Source organism: Carlito syrichta, unplaced genomic scaffold (genome assembly GCF_000164805.1).
Source record: "Carlito syrichta isolate Samal-C Ts95f unplaced genomic scaffold, Tarsius_syrichta-2.0.1 Scaffold316392, whole genome shotgun sequence".
NCBI lineage: Eukaryota > Metazoa > Chordata > Mammalia > Primates > Tarsiidae > Carlito > Carlito syrichta.
In genome coordinates, this window is record NW_007260488.1 from 176,908 (window position 1) to 197,312 (window position 20,405).

At 43.6% G+C, this 20,405-nt stretch overlaps 1 pseudogene across 1 annotated transcript; it reads right to left on the reverse strand.

Annotated features, from left to right (window-relative positions):
- Positions 1-276: 276 nt before the first annotated feature.
- On the reverse strand, positions 277-932 carry LOC103276886 (annotated as a pseudogene). Its single transcript, XR_505398.1, has one exon. The product of XR_505398.1 is annotated as a 40S ribosomal protein S5 pseudogene (transcript).
- Positions 933-20,405: the final 19,473 nt, after the last annotated feature.

The window sequence follows — 20,405 nt, forward strand, 5'->3', positions numbered from 1 at the left end:
ATTTTGATAAAGCCAAGATTCTTGATATGTAGATGTAGGCTCTAAGTAGCAGGCTTCAGAGAGAATAGCTGGTAAATGCCTTTAAAGATGTCCACCTCCTCTGGGAATCACTGAAAAGAGGATTCTATAGAGATGTAAGTTTTCCCCAGGGTTGCTTCAAAATGTGTCAAAGAAACGTACTTTGAAGTAAAGTAAATTTTCTTTTTTTGTTGTTGTTTTTGTGTTTGGGAGCTTCCTCTAAAAGGCAGACAGGTTTGTTGCGCAGCAGCCAAGAAATCAGTGATTGGACTTGGCCGCACGCTCCATCCGGCTCACCCTTCTTCTCAGTGGCATAGGAGTTGGAGAAGCCCTTGGCGGCACTCACAAGCTCATCTGCCAGGCACTCAGCAATGATCTCGACGTTCTGGAAGGCACCCTCATGGGCATCTGTGCACAGCAACCAGATGACCTGTTTCACACAGGGCAGTGGGGCTACGTCCACAGTCTTCCGTCACTGTCCCAGCTCACCTGATACATGAGAGTCATCCGGGAGCCACCGTCGATGATGGTGTTCACTAGGACCTGCAGAGGGTTCTTGCCTGTGAGCAGGTGGATGGTCTAAAAGCATGCTTGGCGATGCACCCAGTCATGAGCTTCTTGCCGTTGTTGCCGCTCTGCATCATCATGGAGTTAGTGAGGGGCTCCACAATGGGGCACTGGGCTTTGCGGAATCGCTTGGCAGCATACCGCCCTGCACTGTGAAGTACTTGGCATACTTCGCCTTCACTGAGAAGTAATCCTGTAGGAAAATGTCACTGATCTGCACATCACCAGTGCTCCACTTCCCAAAGAGCTTGATGTCAGGGGTCTCTGCCACTGCTGGTGCAGCTGTCTCCCACTCGGTCATCCTGAGGACAAGCCGGAGCACCTCTTTTGTCAGGCATGGACCACACGCTGCCCTGGTTCAGACAGGAAGATAAAGTAAATTTTCTTTAGGGTCTGCTATCTGTCATGTGGTACTCTACCAGACTCAAGTTGACACTCGGTATCTCATTGCCACAGAGTCTGTTTTATGGTCACTATTTTAACGTTAATGCTGGTCTGTTGTGCCTAAAACTCCTTTTTTGTCATGGCTTGGGATTTAGTTTTTCAGGTCTCCTTTGGCCCAGAAGAGGTCTGTTTAGTTGGTTGAGGGGCTTGAAATTTTATTTTCAGTTTACATACAAAATCTCTGACATTAGAATCATAAGGCTTTTACTTAAAGATCATGTTAGATCAGTTGGGGGGTCTGTGGTCCGGTGCTATAGATAAGATGCAAGACCAGAAGAAAATATAGTTTATTTAGAAAGTAGATTGGAGAGAGAGAGAGAAAAGGGGGATCTACCTCCCCCAGACTGGGAAGAGGGCCAGACCTCAAAGAGCAGCATGGCTGGGCCAGAGCTTAACAAAAGCAATGGCCACCACTGCTTGAAGTTGAATGCTTTTTTTTCTTTTTTTGAGTTGGAGTCTCACTTGGTTGCCCAGACTGGAGTGCAGTGGCCGCTCCCGGCCACCGCATCCTCGACCTGCTGGACTCCAGCGATCCTTCCGCCTCACCCTTCCAAGTAGCCAGAATTACAGACATGTGCTACCATGCCCGGCTGATTTTTTGATTTATTGTAGAGATGAGGTCTCGCTGCCCAGGCGGGTCTCGAACCTGCGGGCCCAGGCAATCCACTCACCTCAGCCTCCCAAAGGCGTGGGATTATAGGCTGAGCCACCGAGCCCGGCTGGATGCTTTTTATTTTTATTTTTATTTATTTTACTTATTTTTTTGAGTTGGAGTCTCACTCTGTCACCCAGACTGGAGTGTTGTGGCATGCTCCCGGTCACCGCAGCCTCAACCTGCTGGGGTCTAGCGATCCTTCTACTTCAGCCTTCCAAGTAGCCGAAACTACAGACACATGCTACCACGCCCAGCTAACTTTTTTTAATTTATTTATTATTGTATAGATGAGGTCTCGCCAAGTTGCCCAGGCGGGTCTCAAACCTGTGGGCTCACCGAGTCCAGCTGGATGCTTTTTAAACCTTTCCTTTAATGGGGTAGGTCGTCAAGGTGATTGGGTGGTGGTCTGTTTTGTGTCATCAGAAATGAGACAAGTAAGCACAGGTACTGATGTCACAGTGATGGATGGCAGGCAGATGGGTGGGTTAATCACATGACAGTTGCCATGGTGATGGGATCTGTCTGTGTCATGTAGGTCATGAAGGGCTGATCGGAATAGATTAGGTTAGTTTGGTTTTTTTATGGCTGGAGGCAAATTCTTGGAATAGAAAAGCTAATTAATATAAAACAAACTGGGGAGAGGTTATAAAATAATTATCAATAGCTGCCTCTGGGAAACCCAGTCTGTCCTTGATGAGAGGGCAGGTTCGGCAATTTGCTAAGAAAGCATGACCAAGCTAAGCAGTGTTAAAATGGCTGCACCTTAGCTAAAATCATGTCATTCAATCATTCCATTTTGGCAGTTCACTCTTTCAGACCATTTCAAATGTTTTCCAGACCCCGAATTCAAACAACCAGTTGGGAGACTCCCTTCAAGACTACAGCCTTTGTCTCCCTGTTCCATGACTTCATCCTGCAGTCTTCGACCACTTGACAACCTCCACACTTTGGCCTACTCCAAAACCCTGTAAAACCCTAGTCCTAAACTCTTTGGGGAGATGTAGTTGATGTTTTTTCCCATCTTCTTATTTAGTGGCCCTATGATTAAGCCTCTTTCTCTGCTGCAAGCTGGTGGCTCAGCATATTAACTTGCTGTGTGTATCACGCAATGGACCTATTATGGTTACATAACTGCAGCTCAACTCTAAAGGGCGGTTGCCACACCAGGACACAGGATCCACTTCTCGGGATCCTTGGTAACTACCAAGCAGTATGCACCAGTTCCTGGAAACAGGCTCGTGCCCCAGTGTCTCCTGCTATGTCAGCAGCTGACAGCTGCTCCACATATTGCAAGTGCTGGTTTGGGAGTCCAAACAGTGATTAGCTTTGGCAAAGAGCTGCTGTGCCAGAACTGAAGATAGAATAGACATAAAAGACACTTGCAAATGATACAGCTCCATACAGTGTTCGGGGTTACTGTGAACTGAATTGTGTCCCCCTCCAAATTTATATGTTGGATCTCTAAACCCTAATGTGACTGTATTTGGAGATAGATCTTATAAGGAGGTAATAAAGACTAAGTGAGGTCACAGAGTAGGGCCCTAATTAAATAGGACTGGAGTCCTCAGAGGAGAAGAGAATGAGTCATGAGAGAATGCAGCTCTCCACAAATGCAGTGAGGAAAGACCCCACAAGAAGTTGGCTGTCTGCAAGTCAAGACAGGAGTCTTCACCAGACACACTCCTGCTGGCACCTTGACCTCAGACTTCCAGCCCCCAGAAATGTGAGAAACTTAGTGTTTGTTTAAAGTTCCCAGTCTGTGGTATTTCATTATAAGCTGTCATAAAAGAAGATTAATATTTTCACAGCAAGCTGTCTTTGAGAATGTTTTTAAGCCTCAGTTTTCTCATCTGTAAAGTAGGGGGTAATATTAGTGCCTCCCTCCTAGAAATGAGAATTACATGAAACAATCTTTGTATAGCCCTTAGTATAGTGGCTCACATGTAGTAAAAGCTCAATATGTGTTTGCGGCTGTTATGCTTATTGTTATTCTTTAAGTCTTGATGAGACAAATTGCTAAGGGAAGGATGATTCCAGATGCCTGGTGGGGAGGTTTGAGGGACAGAGAGGATGAGTCAATTAGCTTGCAACTGGCATCCTGAGCCTGAGCTCATGTCTGTTCCTCTGCCACCATAGTGTCCACCCTGTGTTCCCAGACAGTCCCCCTCTTCCCCAAATGGATTTCCTCTTGGCAGTGGCAGCCCTAGCCCAAGGCCAATCAGGTCCCCCCACCCTTCCTTTACTCCTCCACTACTGGCTGGCAGCACCCCTGGGCAGAGGCCTTGTCATCTCCTTACTCAAGCTGACAGCTGCTCTGGGAGTGATACGTGTGGCCTGGCTCCACTAGACTGAGCCCACAAAAGGATGCTAGAGTTTAAGAGCCCTCAGCCTTTCCCACACCAAGCCCACCTCCCCTTGACCTACACCCCATAGTCCCTTCGGAGGCCACAGCCCTCTATAAGGTGGGCTTCCTTCAAGCCTCTGCTCAGGATTGTCCCGCCCTGGGAGCAGACACACCCCTCTGAGTCCCCTCTCTCTCAGCTCCCCTAGCACACAATCGCGATGTATCCAGTTGGATGTTGTTGCCTCTCAGGCTGCGAATACCCCAAGGACAAGAACTCTGTCCATTCCCCTCTGGCCAGCACATCACTAATGCATGGTGGACACTTGCCCTAGGTTGGGACACGCCATGCCCCAGAAGCAATCTTGAGACAAAGTTTCAAGTGCAAGTAGTTAATCTGGGCGATAAACCCATAAAACACTAGTAGAAAGTTGAGGAAGTAAGACAGTTACAGGAAGACAGGCAAAAACATTTTATTCTCAGGCAAGTTACCCCTGGGGACACCTGGAGCTCTGTCTGACCCCTGGGAGCCTCAGAGATATCCTACCTTAAGTGGGAGAGAGCTGGGGTGTTCAAATACCAACTCCCATCAACACTCAGGTAAAGACAGCTCCTAGAGGTCATGAGTCCCCTAGTCTTTCAGTCTGATGTCTGAGAAGCCATCCACAGAATCACCACAGGTGCCAGCAGGTGGGAGTCAGTCAGGCATGCCCCCAGACTGGAAGGTCAGAGGTGTGAGTAGGACACTGGCAGGGACATTTGTTGATAACATGAACAAGTGAGTAGGTGCAGCGACTGAGCGAAAGTATGATTTTCAGGAACCTACTCTGCACTCTGTGCTTTCTCTCTCTCCACTCCCTTTTTTTCAGAAAGTAGGATTTACTGAGAGGACAGAAAAACTCCCAGAGCAGGAGGGGACCCGAGGGGTCTGCCCTTGGCACATCGTTTCTAACCCTCACAGCAAGCCTGCAAGGGAAGTCTCTGCATGCCCTTTTCATGGATGAGAATACTGGGGTTCCAAAGAGTTACTCCATTTGCCCAGGGCTTCACAGCCTTGAGTGACAGAGCAGGGCTACAAACTGTTCTTACTGAGACTTGATGACACTTCTCCTTATGTCAGGCTGCCTCCCTTGGACAAGTGAATTAGTAAACAAACGACTGTCAAGCACATGCTTACTAAGAGAGATGCTCTGGTTGATCTAGTTCCAGTTAAAAGATGACTGCTTTTGGCCAGATGTTGGCTCGTGCCTGTAATCCCAGCACTTCAGGGAGCAAGATAAGATAGTTTTCTGAGTACAGGGGTTCAAGACCAGCCTGGGCCACTTGGCAAGACCCCATCTCTACAATAAATAAAGAAATTAGCCAGGTATGGTGGCATGCACCTGTAATTTCAGCTACTTGGAAGGCTGAGATGGAAAGATCACTTGAGCCCAGCAGGTCGAGGCTGCAGTAGCCATAAACATGCCACTGCAACCAGCCTGGGTGACAGAGTGAGGCTCTAACAAAAAAAAAAAAAGATGGCTGCATTTTTATATTAAATTTATAATATCAAATTTATATATGAAACAGTAAAATTCCAATGAATGAAGTTTGCTCTCATAATTCTTTTTTTTTTTTTTTTTTGAGGCGGAGTCTCACTCTGTTGCCCAGGCTGGAGTTCAGCGGCATGCTCACGGCCACCGCAGCCTCAACCTGATGGACTCAGGCGATCCTTCTACCTCAGCCTTCTAAGTAGCTGGAACTACAGGCACGCACTACCATGCCTGATTTTTTTTTTTAATTGGAGAGATGAAGTCTCACCAAGTTGCCCAGGCTGGTCTCGAACTCCCAGGATCAGGCAATGCTCTCACCTTGGCCTCCCAAAGTGCTGGGATTACAGACTGAGCCACCGCGCCCAGCCAGTCTCTCACGATTCTGAATTCGTTTCAAGATGCTTCAGAGCCTGTCCCTCAGCGTTTCCCCATCGGCATGCTGCATAATCCATTGCTGGTGTAGGGTTCACATCTACGGCAGGGCCACATAGAATGCAAAGGCTGTCCCTGTGCCTCACTCTCACACACATGGGGAGGTGGTCTGTCATTATTGTTCATTCTGCCACAACAATAGACCCTACCCTAAGCTCTGCAGAGAACTGAGATGGCAGAAGGAACTGAATGGTTTGGAGTGGGCCAGGCCTTTATCAGTTCACCCTGCTTCCCTGACTTTCCAACTTACCACACCCCGACCCTAAACCCAGGCCACCACTGCCTTTGTGCATCCTAGTTGATAGCTACCAGGGAGATGATGCTATCATGAGGCACCCATCTGCAACTTGCAAAACTATAAGCAAGAACGAAAATGTGGTGCCTTAATGGAAATAGTACTTTGCGTACTACTGTAGTACTTCACAATACACCCTTACATCTGGGATATCACGTCATCATCATGACAGTCCCGGGAATCAGGCAGAGCATGCCTTGCGATTTCTGTTTTCAGATGAGGTGCCTGAAGCTTATCTACCAGTGAATGTGTGGCAGTGCTGGACTTAGAAGGCTAGGAATGCCCTGCCTCTGTTAGAAATCCTTCTGTAATAGGATCTAGAAGTCTTCTCCACCTCCAGATTGCCTACAGATCACAGACTGTGTTCTCTTTGTAAAGGCTCCAGCAGGACTACAGCAGGGGGACTTACAGTGACTCTCAGGAGCAGGGACCCTGCCATGACCTCCCCGAAGCTTCTGCTTTTCCCTCCAAGTTGGAGTGTCGGATGCAACTGATACAGCTTCCAGGACACAGCACGGCCCAACTCGGGGCATAGGAAGGAGCAGCCCCACAAAGGACAAAGGCAATCAGCATGTGTGTATGCCCAGCTGCTGCCTCCGCTGGCCTAGCTTCCTGCACTCCCCAGGGACAGCACCCTCAGACTGTTGTGAACCCCCTCAGAGCCCTGACCTTGTAGCTAAAAATAGGTCTAGCTGATTTCACTTGGAGAAGGTGTTGGCAAAGGGGAGGAAATTTGGAGTCAGCTATTTCCCTGGCAAGCATGAGAGCCTGTGTGCAGCATGTCTTCACGCTGTAAGATACATATCCTTCTCCTCAGACCACGGAGACCTGGGCCACACTCATGTTTGGAGGCTAGCAGTATAAAAGAAGAGGTATCTTTTAAATGTTTACATGTTTAAAAATGTTTACATGGAAAGCATCAATACTTAGAATAACATAATACACTGTGCTGGCATTAGGTCATTGCAGAATTTGTAATAGAGCATCTCAGCCTTAAAGTGTACTTTTAAAGCTTTTTTTCTCCCTGCCTCTTAATCTTAAGCCTTGAAACATGTTTTAGAAACTTTTTCACCATGCATGCTTCTCTGACCATATGCTTTCTTAGAAACCCCAGGGCCTAATCTTAAAACAGCTTGACTACAGGACCCTTCCACTTGGGGAAAAGTTCATCCATAACCTGACTGCAACTGAGGTAATACCCACCTGGCCTCCAGGAGGACCACCACCCAAGATAAGCCATCAGGACCCACCCTGTGCCACATCCACATGTTCCCATATAAAGATTTTCTTTTTAAAACTTTGCACTCAGCCTGAAAATCTGAAATGGTTTTTTTGAGGCATGAGCCTGGTCATTTACCTATCTGCTGGTTTTTGGAATAAAATCACTTTCTTTCCATTATATCTTGTGCTTACTTATTTCAGTGTAAAAGCTACAAGTGGCCAAGCTTGCAACAGTTACAGATCTATTAAAACTTTTAATTAATTGTATTCTAGTGATGAAAAAAACCAAACATTGTAAAACATTTTAAAATGTTTATTCTTAGTCAAATGTGAGCGACTTAGGCCCATGGCACAGTCCCAAGAGGCTTCTGACAATATGTGCCCAAATGGTGGAATTGCAACTTGGTTTTATACATTTTTAGGGAGACAGAAGTTACAGGAAAAACATAAATCAACACATGTGAGTTTTACATGATTGGGACCAGGGAGCTTACAAGTCATGCGTAGACTCCAAGATTTTCTGATTGACAATTGGTAGAAAGGATTAAGCTCCATCTAAATAATTTGAAATCAGTAAAAGGAATGTTGAGCTGGCCAGGCCCAGTGGCTCATGCCTATAATCCCAGCACTTTGGGAGGCTGAAGTAAGAGGCTTGCCTGAGCTCAGGGATTGGAGACCAGCCTGGGCAACTTGGTGAGACCTCATATCAACATAAATCATGAAAAAAAATTAGCAGGGTGTGGTAACACAAGCTTATAGTTCCAGCTACTTGGAAGGCTGAGGTGGAAGGATCACCTGAGCACAGCAGGTTGAGGCTGCAGTGGCCCTGAGCATGCCACTGCACTCCAGCCTGGGAGACAGAGTGAGACTCTGATTCAAAAAAAAAAAGAAATGTTGAGTTAAAAAAAAATAAATGTTGAGTTTTGGAAGCCAAGCTTCTTATTATGTAGACGAAGGCTCTGAGTAGCAGGCTTCAGAGATAATAGATGGTGTCTTAAAGGTGTTCTCTATAGATGCAAATTTTCCCAAGAGACAGTTTTGCAGGGTCACTTCAAAATATGTCAAATAAACATTTTTTGGGAACCAGGCTGACATGCACTGCCAGTGGCTGGTGGCCATCTTCCCAGCCAGATCAGGAGAAACCCATCCAAGTCCTATGTCCCAGCAGGGCAAAGCCCACTCCCTCTTCTGCGACAGAGAATATTTATTTATTTGTTTATTTATTTAGACCCAGGGTCTCACTCTGTCACTCAGGCTGGAGTGCAGTGGTGTGGTCCTGACTCACTGCAGCCTCAACCTCCTGGCCACCATGCCTGGGTAATTTTTTGATGTTTTTATAGAGATGAGTTCTCAGTATGTTGCCCAGGTTGGTATTGAACTTCTGGGCTCAAGCATTTCTCTTGCCTTGGCCTCCCAAAGTGCTGGGAGTACAGGTATGAGCCACCCCACCTGGCTAGAACTTGTTCTATGTCAGAAGCAGAGTAAAGACATGAATAAGGAGGGAGCAACATGAAAGACACCTGAAGATTCTCTCAGTGGAAGGCTCCTGGACTGTAGGGTGCAGACAGCAGATGGGAGACCCATCGGCCTGCAGAGTGCTAGCAAAGGAGACTGAAAGCTGGTCGGACTAGATTAGGAGCTGGAGAGAAATTCTGCAGTGACAGAAACCTGCCACAAGGCAGAGCAAGGAGCAGATGTGGATGCCTCTCCCTCTCTGACTGACATATGTACAACCACAGAAAGTACCCTAGAACAGAGGGTAATTGAGCAGTTTCAGAGCATCAAATTTAAAAAAAATCATAGAGATCAAACAGATGAGTAAATGAGTAAGAAAATCAATGAAAAAATACAGGCAACACTCAAGAGTGCTAAGGAGACAGCACCCAAAAAAGCAGAGCACAATAGAATCCCCCCCAAAACAACCCACCCCAGAAGACAGCTGCAGAAATCAGAAATTGGATGGCAAAAAATGAAAGGAACAAAGAGAAACTAGAAGAAAAACTCACTGAAGGTGTACAGAAAGTAAAAGTGGAGTTGGTCAATTTCAAAGAGTCCCATTCTGAAATAATGGAAATGAAAAACTTCATCCTGGAAATTAAGAACACACTAACACACATAGGCAATAGGGTCAACTAGGCAGAGAAAAAAAATCTCAGAGCTTGAAGACTAAAATATGAAATTACCAGTCTGCTAAGTATAGGAAAAAAGGCTCAAAAAGAAGGAGCAAAACCTCCAAGAGATGTGAGACTATGTCAAGAAGTCAAATCTATGCCTTATTGGTATCCCTGAAGCAGGAAAAGGAAATGGAAAACACCATGGAACAAGCTTTCCATGAGATTATTCAAGAAAACTTCCCACAGCTCACCAGAGAGATGATCACCCAAGCACAAGAGATTCAGAGAACCCCAGCAAGTTACATGGAAAGGCACATAATAATCTGCCTCCACAAGATAAGCAAGAAAGAAAAAAAATCCTAAAGGCAGTACAAGAGAAAGATCAGACTATCTACCAAGGAAGATTCACCAGAATTGCTCCAGCCTTATCTGCAGAAACACTTCAAGCAAGAAGGGACTGAAGTTTAATTTTTTTTTTTTTGAGTTGGGGTCTCACTCTGTCGCCCAGACTGGAGTGCAGTGGCCGCTCCCGGCCACCACAGCCTCGACCTGCTGGGCTCCCGCGATCCTTCCGCCTCAGCCTTCCAAGTAGCCGGAATTACAGGCATGTGATACCACGCCCGGATGATTTTTTGATTTATTGTAGAGACGAGGTCTCGCTGCCCAGGCGGGTCTTGAACCCGTGGGCTCAGGCAATCCACTCACCTTAGCCTCCCAAAGGCGCGGGATTACAGGCTGAGCCACCAAGCCCGACTTGAAGTTTAATTTTTAACATTCTTTTTTTTTTTTGAGTTGGAGTCTCACTCTGTTGCCCAGGCTGGAGTGCAGTGGTATGCTCACAGCCATCCCAGCATCTTACCTGCTGGACCCCGGCAATCCTTCTGCCTCAGCCTTCCAAGGAGCCAGACCTACAAGTGCATGCTACCACGCCCAGCTAACTTTTTGTTTTTTTATTGTAGAGATGTGGTCTCGCCAAGTTGTCTGGGCTGGTCTTGAACCCGCAGGCTCAGGCAATCCACTTGCCTTGGCTTCCTCTGGGATTACAGGCTGAGCCACCGAGCTCAGACTTTTAACATTCTTAAAGATGAGCAATTCCAGCCAAGAATTTTCTATCCTGCCAAGCTAAGCTTCATTAGTGATAGAGAACTAAAATTATTTCCAGACATGTAATCCATAAAAGAATATGCCATCTACAGACCAGTCCTTCAGAAGACTCTTAAGAAGGTGTCAAATGCAGGAAGAAAAAAAAAGAATGGTCACACCCATTACAAAAGTACAGGTAAGCACAGAGTTAACAAAGCATACAGAGCACTCACAAAAATGAAAATACACACATAAATAAATACAAAAGTAAAAAAGGAAATAAAGCAACCCCGTAAGAGCTCTATGAGAGGGATAAACACTCACATTTCAATAATAAATTTGAATTTGAAGGGACTAAATGTTCCACTGAAGAGACATAGAGTGGCAAACTGGATAAAGAAGCATGATCCAACAGTCTGCTGCCTTCAGGAAATTCCTCTCACTGTAAAGGACAATCATAGGCTCTGAAAAATGAGCTTTCAAGCAAATGGAAAACAGAAGAGGGCAGATGTGGCTATTCTGATATCAGACAAAGCAGCCTTCAAACCATCAAAGGTTAAAAAGGATGCAGAAAAGCAGTGCATATTAATAAAAGGCTAAATCCACCAGCAAGAAATGTCCATCTTAAACATATATGCACCCAACACAGGAGCACTAGGTTTTATAAAACAGCTACTAAATAATCTAATAGAGGACATTGACTCTCACACAATCATAGTTAGCGACTTAAATACTCCACTAACAACTTTAGTTAGATCATCAAGGCAAAAAAAAAAAAAAAAACCAATAAGGAGATCTGAAACCTCAACTTGACTCTCAAGCAAATGAACTTAACAGGCATCTACAAAAAATGTCACACAACATACTCTGAGTATACATTCTACCCATCAGCACACGGAACATACTCCAAGATTGATCACATTCTTGGACATAAATCAAGTGTAAGCACATTCCAAAAGATCAAAATAACACCACGCATCTTTTCAGATCACTGTGGAATAAAAATAAATATCACCACCAACAAGATACCCCCAAAACACACAAAGACAAGAACACTAAATGACATGCTGATGAACCGTTTCTGGGTCAACACAGAAATCAAGACAGAAATAAGAAGATTCCTGGAAACAAGCAAAAATGAAGACACATCAGAATCTCTGGGACCAGGCGCTATGTGGTGGCTCAAGCCTGAATTCTAGCACTTTGGGAGGCCAAGAAGAGGGAATTGCCTGAGCCCATGGGTTTGACAACCCAGGCAATGTGGCAGCCTGGGCAACTTGGCAAGACCTCATCTCTACAATAAATCAAAAAATTAGCTGGGCATGGTAGTGCACACCTATAGTTCTGGCTACTTAGAAGGCTGAGGTAGAAGAATCGCCTGAGCCCATCAGGTTGATGCTGGGGTGGCCATGAGTGTGCCACTGAACTCCAGCCAAGGTGACAGAGTGAGACTCCAACTCAAAGAAAAAAAAAGAATCTTTGGGATGTCATGAAAGCAGTGTTAAGAGGAACATTCAAGCACTGCATGTACATATCAAGAAAACAGGAAGATCACAAGTAGACAGCCTAACATCACACCTAAAGAAGCTGGAAAGGCAAGATCATCTAAATCCTAACTTTAGCAGAAGAATCCAAATCACCAAGATAAAATCATAATTGCAGTATTTAGAAGACAAAAATATTATAGAAAGAATCAACAAGACAAAAAGCTGGTTCTTTGAAAAGATAACTAAGTTTGACAGACCCCTCGCCAGACTGACTTAAAAAAAAAGAAAAAAAGAGAGAGAGAGAGAATGGGTATTCAAGTAGGAAAAGAGGAAGTTAAGTTATCCCTTTTTGTAGACAAGATCCTATACCTTGAAAACTCAAGAGAATCTGTTAAAAACCTCTTTGCACTGATAAAAGACTTTGGCAAAGTCTCAGGGTACAAAACAAACATGCAAAAGACATGTACATACTTATACACCAATGATAAACAGAGACCAAAATAAAAAGCATAATCCCATTCATAATAGTCACAAAAAAATGAAATACCTTGGCATCCTCCTAACCAGAGAAGTGAAAGACCTTTACAGTGAAAACTACAGAACACTGCTCAAAGAAACTAAAGAAGACACAAACAAATGGAAAAACATCCCCTGCTCATGAATTGGAAGAATTAATATTGTTAAAATGTCTATCCTACCAAGGTAATCTACCAATTTAACACAATACCCATTAAATCCCAGTGCTTTGGGAGGCTGAGGTGAGTGGATTGCCTGAGCCCGTGGGTTCAAGACCCGCCTGGCCAACTTGGCAAGACCTCATCTCTACAATAAATTAAATAATTAGCCAGGAGTGGTAGCGTGCGCCTGTAGTTCCAGCTAGTTGGAAGGCTGAGGCGGAAGGATCGCCGGAGCCCAGCAGGCAAGGCTGGGGTAGCCGGGAGCAGCCACTGCACTCCAGTCTGGGTGACAGAGTGAGACTCCAACTCAAAAAAAAAAAATTACCGACACCATTCTTCTCAGACCTGGAAACAACAATACAGAAATTCATATGGAGCCGGGCTCGGTGGCTCAGCCTGAAATCCCAGCACTTTGGGAGGCTTAGGTGAGTAGATACCCTGAGCCCGCGGGTTTGAGACCTGCCTAGGCAACTTGACAAGACCTCATCTCTATAATAAATAAAAAAATCAGCCGGGCATGGTGGCGCGCGCCTGTAGTTCCAGCTACTTGGAAGGCTGAGGTGGAAGGATCGCCAGAGCCCAGCAGGTCGAGGCTGCGATGGCTGGGAGCGGCCACTGCACTCCAGTCTGGGTGACAAGTGAGACTCCAACTCAAAAAAAAAAAAAAAAAGAAAAGAAATTCATATGGAAACATAAAAGACAAAAAGTAACTGAAACAATCCTTAGCAAAAGAAACAAAGTATCACACTTCCAGACTTCAAGCTCTACTATGAAGCTACAGCAATCAAAACAGCCTGGTATTGGTACAAGAACAGGCATACAGATCAATGGAACAGGATAGAGATTCAGGAAGCAAAACCTCAATCTCTCAACCAATTTATCTTCAACAAAGGCTCCACCAACAACCATGGGGAGAGGAGAACCTATTTAGTAAATGGGGCTGAGAAAACTGGCTGACCATGTGCAGGAGGTTGAAACAGGACCCCTACCTATCACCATACACAAAAATCTACTCTAAATGGTTCAAAGACCTAAATGTAAAACCTCAAACTATAAGAGTCCTAGAAGAAAATGTAGGAAACACTCCTACAGAAATTGGAATAGGCAACCAAGTTTTGATCAAGTCCTCAAAAGCAAATGCCATAACAGATAAGACAGACAAGTGGGACCTCATCAAATGGAAAAACTTCTGCAAAGCAAAAGAAACCAAAAAGAAACCATTAAGAAAGCAGGGAGACAGCCCACAGAATGAGAAAAAATATTGGCCAACTGTATATCTGACAAAGGCCTAACAGCCAGGATCTGCAAAGAACTCAAATGTGTCAAAAGGAAAAAAACAAACTACCTATTAAAAACATGGGCAAAAGACATGAATAGACAAATCTCAGAAGAAGACATACAGGCAGCCAACAGATACACGAAAAAATGCTCAGTCTCACTAAACATCAGAGAAATGCAAATTAAAACCACACTGAGATACCACCTAATTCCAGTCAGGTTGACCATTATCAATAACTTAAAAAACCGCAAATACTGGGGAGGATGTGGGGGGAAAGGAACGCTTCTACACTGTTGGTGGGAGTGTAATCTAATACAACTTCTGTAGAAAACAGTGTGGCAATTTTTAAAAGATCAAAAACTTGAACTTCTGTATGACCTAGCAATCCCCCTTCTGGGAATATGTCCAGAGGAACTCAAATCACTTTTTAAAATAGGTACCCACACATGCATGTTTATTGCAATAGTAGTCACAATAGCAAAAACATGGAACCAACTGTGCTGCCCATTGAAAGTGGACTGGATAAAGAAAATGGGGTACATATACACGATAGAGTATTACACAGCCATAAAAACAAAATTATGGACTTTGTAGCAACTTGAATGGATTTAGAGTCTATAATAGTGATTTATCACAGAAGTAAAGATCTGAATACTACTACTGCATGTACTCACTCATAAGTGGACCCTGAAAAGCATTGGCAGTAATGGGACATGCCAGAGGAGAGAGGAGAGGCACATAACATCAATAAGAGTACCCAAACTTTACTTGCATGATGACCTCTTATGTACCTAACCCTTAATTATACCCCACATATTAAAAAGAGAGAGAGAGTGTGTGTGAAAGTCCAAATAAACACAATTAGAAATACAAAAAGTAAAGTCAAAACTGACCCTGAAGAAATTCAAAAGATTATCAGGGATTACTATGAACACCTGTATGCAAATAAACTAGAAAACCTAAAAAAAAAAAAAAAAAAAAGAGGTCTTTGTGGCATCGCACAACCTGCCAAGTTTGAAGCAAGATGAAATTGAAACTCTAAACAGACCAATAGCAATCTTGGAAATCAATTCAGTCAATTTAGTCACAAGAAATGTCCCCACCAAAAAAACAAAAACAAAAAAACCCTGGAGCAGATGTCTTCCCAGCTGAATTCTACAAGACATATAAGAAAGAGCTGATACCAATCTTGTCTTAGTGAAAATATTCCAGGCAATCAAGAATGATGGAATTCTCTTCAACTCATTTTATGAAGCCAGCATCATACTGATATTCAAACCTGGCAAAGACCCAAGAGGAGAAAGAGGTTTACAGACCAATATCCTTAATGGATATAGATGCAAACATTCTCAACAGATCCTAGCAAATCGGATCCAATGACCCATCTTAAGGATCATTCACCATGACTAGGTGGGCTTCATTCCTGAGATGCAGGGCTAGTTCAATACTTGCAAGAACATAAACATAATTCAGCACATTAACAGTTGTAAACCAAGAACCACATGATTATATCATTAGATGAAGAAAAAACATTTGACAAAATTCCAGCATCCTTTTTTTGATTAAAAAAAACTCTTCAGCACCTAGGCAAAATTCCTCAAAAGAGTAAGAGCCATCTATAATAAACCCACAGTCAACATTTTGCTCAATGGGCAGAAGTTGGAAGCATTCCCCCTAAGAATGAGAACAAGACAAGGATATCCACTCTTACCCATTTTTTTAAACATAGTCCTGGAAGTCCTAGCCAGAGCAATCAGGCAAGAGAAGGAAATCAGGGGTATTCAAATAGGAAAAGAGAAGTTAAGTTACTCCTCTTTGCAGATGATATGATTCTATACCTTGAAAACCCTAGGGAGACTGTCAAATATTTGGTAAAGTCTCAGGGTACAAAATCAAAGTGCAAAAGACAGCTCCATTTCTATATGCCAGCAACAAGCGGGCAGAGAACAAAATAAAAAGCACAATTCCATTCACAATAGCCACAAGAAAAATGAAATACTTTGGCATCCACCTCACCAGAGAAGTGAAAGATCTTTACAATAAGAGCTACAAAATGTTGCTCAAAGAAATCAAGATGTTACAAGCAGATGGAAAAACATCCCTTGCTCATGGATTAGAAGAATCAATATTGTCAAGATGTCCATCCTACCCAAGGCAATCTACAAATTCAATGCAATACCCATCAAATTATGAACATCATTTTTCTCAGACCTGGAAATGACAATATAGAAATTCATATGGAAACAAAAAAAGGGCATAAATAGCCAAAACAATCCTCAGCAAAAGGAACAAAGTGGGAAATATTATACTTCCAGGCTTTAAACTTTACTGCAAGGCTACAATAACCAAAACAGCCTGATATCCGTATAAGAACAGGCATATAGACCAATGAAAGCAAAAACTCAGTCTCTCAACGCATCTTCAACAAAGCCACCAATAACAATCATTTGGGAAAGGAGACCTATTTAGCAAATGGTGCTGGGAAAACTGGTTGACCACATTCAGAAGAATGAAATTGGATCCCTACCTATCACCATATACAAAGCTCAACTCTAAATGGATCAAAGACCTAAATGTAAAGCCTCAAACTATGAGTCCTAGAACAAAATATAGGAAACACCCTTCTGCACATAGGAGTAGGCAACAAATTCTTGAACAAGTCCCCAAAAGTGAAGGCCATAAAAGCTAAGATAGACAAGTGAGACCTCATCAAATTGACAAACTTTTGCACAGCAAAAGAAATCATCAAGAGAGTAAAGAGACAACCCATAGTATGGGAAAAAATATTTGCAAATTATGTATCTGACAAAGGCCTAACACCCAGGATCTACAAGGAACTCAAATGAAGTGAAAGGAAGAAAACAAACAACCTCATTAAAAAGTGAGCAAAGGACATGAACAGGCACTTCTCAAAAGACGACATACAAGCAGCCAATAGATACATTAAAAAATGCTCAACCTCACTAATTATCAGAGAAATGCAAATCAAAACTCCAAGGAAAGCAGTGTGGTGATTCCTAAAAGAACTAATAATTGACCTTCCATACTATCCAGCAATCCCTTTCCTGGAAATATACCCAGAAAGGAAAATCTATAGAGGAGATGCTTTGTTAAGATAAGAGGATGGAAAACTCCATCACTCTACCAAAAAACACCTACACACCCATGTTTATTGCCGCACTATTCACAATAGCAAAGACATGGAGGAAATGTGGTATACATATACACGATGGAGTGTTACATAGAAGGACAAAATCCTGGACTTCTAAGCAAATTGGGTGGAATTGGAGACCATCCTACTAAGTGATTTATCACAGAAATGAAGAACTGAATACCACATGTTCTCACTCATAAGTGGTCCCTGAACATTAACCACATTAGCACAAAGGACGGATCGGTAGTTACTTGGCATCGCTAAGAGTGGGAGGGAGTAAAGAGGGTAGGAAGCACATAACAACACAAAGGGTACCTGATGCTACACCAGGGGAGTGAGTGCCAGTTAGAAGCCCAAGCTTCACTTGCATTTGGCCTACTTATGTAGTTAATCCTCTAAGAGCTCTATGACAGTACTTGTGCCTTGTATTTCTATCATAAAATAAAATTTAATTAAAAAAAGAAAAGAAACATTTTGGGGAGTAAAGTATTTTTATTTTCTTTGGGGCCTGCTACCTGTCATGTGATGCTATACCAGTGTCAGGTTGGGATTTGGTATCTTATTGCCACAGAGTCTGTTTTGACAATCTTATGACCTCTATTTTACTGTTAATGCTGTCCTTCTTTTTTGTTATGACTTAGAGTTTAGGTTTTTCAGGTTTCCCTTGGCCAAGAGTGGGTCCATTTACTTATGTTGACGAAGAGGTGCCAAAACTCTGTAGAATATTTAAGATGGTTTATTCTTGAGCCAAACTTGAAGACTTAAGCCTGGGTACACTCACTCTTAGAGCCTACTTTGGCTGGATGGCAACTTGGTTTTATACAATTTTAGGGCAGCAAAGTTTACAAGAAACCATAAATCAGTATATGTGAGATTTTCATTGGTTTGGTCCAGAAAGGAGGGACATTTCCAAGCAGGGGCTTGCGGGTCATGGGTGGATTCAAAGATTTCTTGACTGGTAATTTGCAGTTCCTATTTAAGGATTTGGGAAATCTATAGAGGAGATATTTTGTTAAGATAAGAGGATGGAAAACTCCAGGTTTGTTGATAATATAGGTGAAGCTCGATATATGGCAGACTTCAGGGAGGATAGGTAAGGGTCTCACAAGACTTCTTGGAGTCTGGGAATCCACAAAAAATGGTTTTTCAGAGCCATAAACCTTCTTTACTATGTTATGTTTTGTTATGTTGTTATGTTATGTCATGTTACGTTGTTATGTTGGGAAGCAGACATTAGGATATAGGATAATAGGGTAAAAAAACACTGCCTAGTGAATCCTTATCAGGCAGTGACTCCCCAAGCCTCTTGGGAATTTGGATAAGAGAAAAAGTTCAAGTTTAGTCCTCAGTTGTGGGCGATGGGAGACAGGCTTAAAATAGGTTCACAATGCTATACAGTAAAAGGACAGGGATTAAGTTGTAAAATAGGCATCTTTTCCCTTCTGAGCTTTAAGTAAAATCTCAGCTCTCTGAGTCATCTCGTTTGTCATGGCCATTAAAAGTCTGTGCTTGGAATAGTTTCAGCTTTTCACAGTGAGAAATTCCTGGGGATGGTGGCTGCAAAACAATGCAAATGTGAACGTACTTACTGCCCCTGAGGAGTACACTTAACAACAATTAACATTTGAACGTTAGGGATATTTTACCACAATTTTTTAGTCTGTGCTTGGAGCCTATTGTGACCATGGGGCAGGGCCAAAGGCACACCTGCTGCCCAGGACAGACCCTGATGCGCCCTCCAGGGGTTTGCAATTGAATCTGGGTTCTGAGCTTCCTAGGAAAGAAATCTGAAATTCGGAGCAAGTTACTGTTCCAGATCCTCAAACCAGCTTGAACATTTTTGCCGCCTACATATTGAAACGCTGCTATTTTACTTACCAGTTCCTTTCCTGTATTTCTCATTGATATTAAAGTCAGGGCAATATATTAATTTCACTTTAATTATCTGTATTAGTTGGCAAGATGACCTATGAATTTCATTAAAGGACATAAAGAGGGCAGTATAACATGTTTGTTACAGAGTGAAGGTGCAGTGATAGATAGGGTTGAGATTCGCTGATTTAACTCTTCCCTGACTTCTCGCTGCTTGGTTGCTCCTGTTAATGGAAATGAGTGAATAAAGCAAGTGTCTCAAATCAATTGAAGCTTTTGGGGGGCACTCAGGAAAAACCATGAGTCATTGATGCATTAATGGCTTTTTTGAGGGGTCAGGTTTTATATTTACGAATTTTTCTTAAAAATGGAGTGGGGAGAAGGTAGTGTAGCAAGTGTTACTGTCTTGTGAGACATTAATTAATGCCTAGTAAATCTACATTTTACATAAAATAAGGTGAATGTTTGAAGAGAAAAAAGGAATAGAAGAAGAAACAATTATGCAGATGTATCAGGATGCTCTTCTGCCATGAAGGAATGTTTACAGAGAAGCCAGGGCTGACCCCTTGAAGACACAGGGCAGACTTCTACCTCCCATCTTATCTAGAGTGTGAGAGGACTGGTCTCAGGCCAAGGATCAGTGCATTCATCTGAACTCTGTTGTTTATGCCCCAGCCCTGGGGATGTTTGAGGCAAAACAAAGGAAAGATGCAGAAAGTGCAGATGTGGGCCTGGGCCTCGGCTGCTTTGGTATACATGCCCTGTGCTGGGGCAAGTCCACACTGCTAGGGACAGGAGAAAGGCTTCCTCTCAGGGAGACGGTCCGCTTCACCACCAAGCATCATGGTAGAAGACAAATACGGAGGTGGCACAGAACCCAAAAGGCTTTAGTGAAAGGCACATTTCTACTCTTTCGTGAGGAACAGAAGTGAGACTGAACATGCCAGGGAAGGAGGGTGGAGGCAGGCAAAGGGAGGGCTCTCTCCGAGGGGCCCTGGTCATGGGTCTGAGCTTCGAGACTCCAAGTAGCCACACGGAGTGGGAGTGGTTGGTTTTTCCTGGACCTTTAAGGTCTTGTGAGAAGGCGCAGCCTGATCAGAGCAGGTCATGGGCATTGAGAACAAGGCCTGCTTCACCCCTGTGGCAGAAGAGACACTCTCAGGTGGGCGCAGGTGCTCATGGGCAGTCACCTCTGACTGGTTACCCTCGGCTGAGGCCTGTCGGAGAGTGTGGG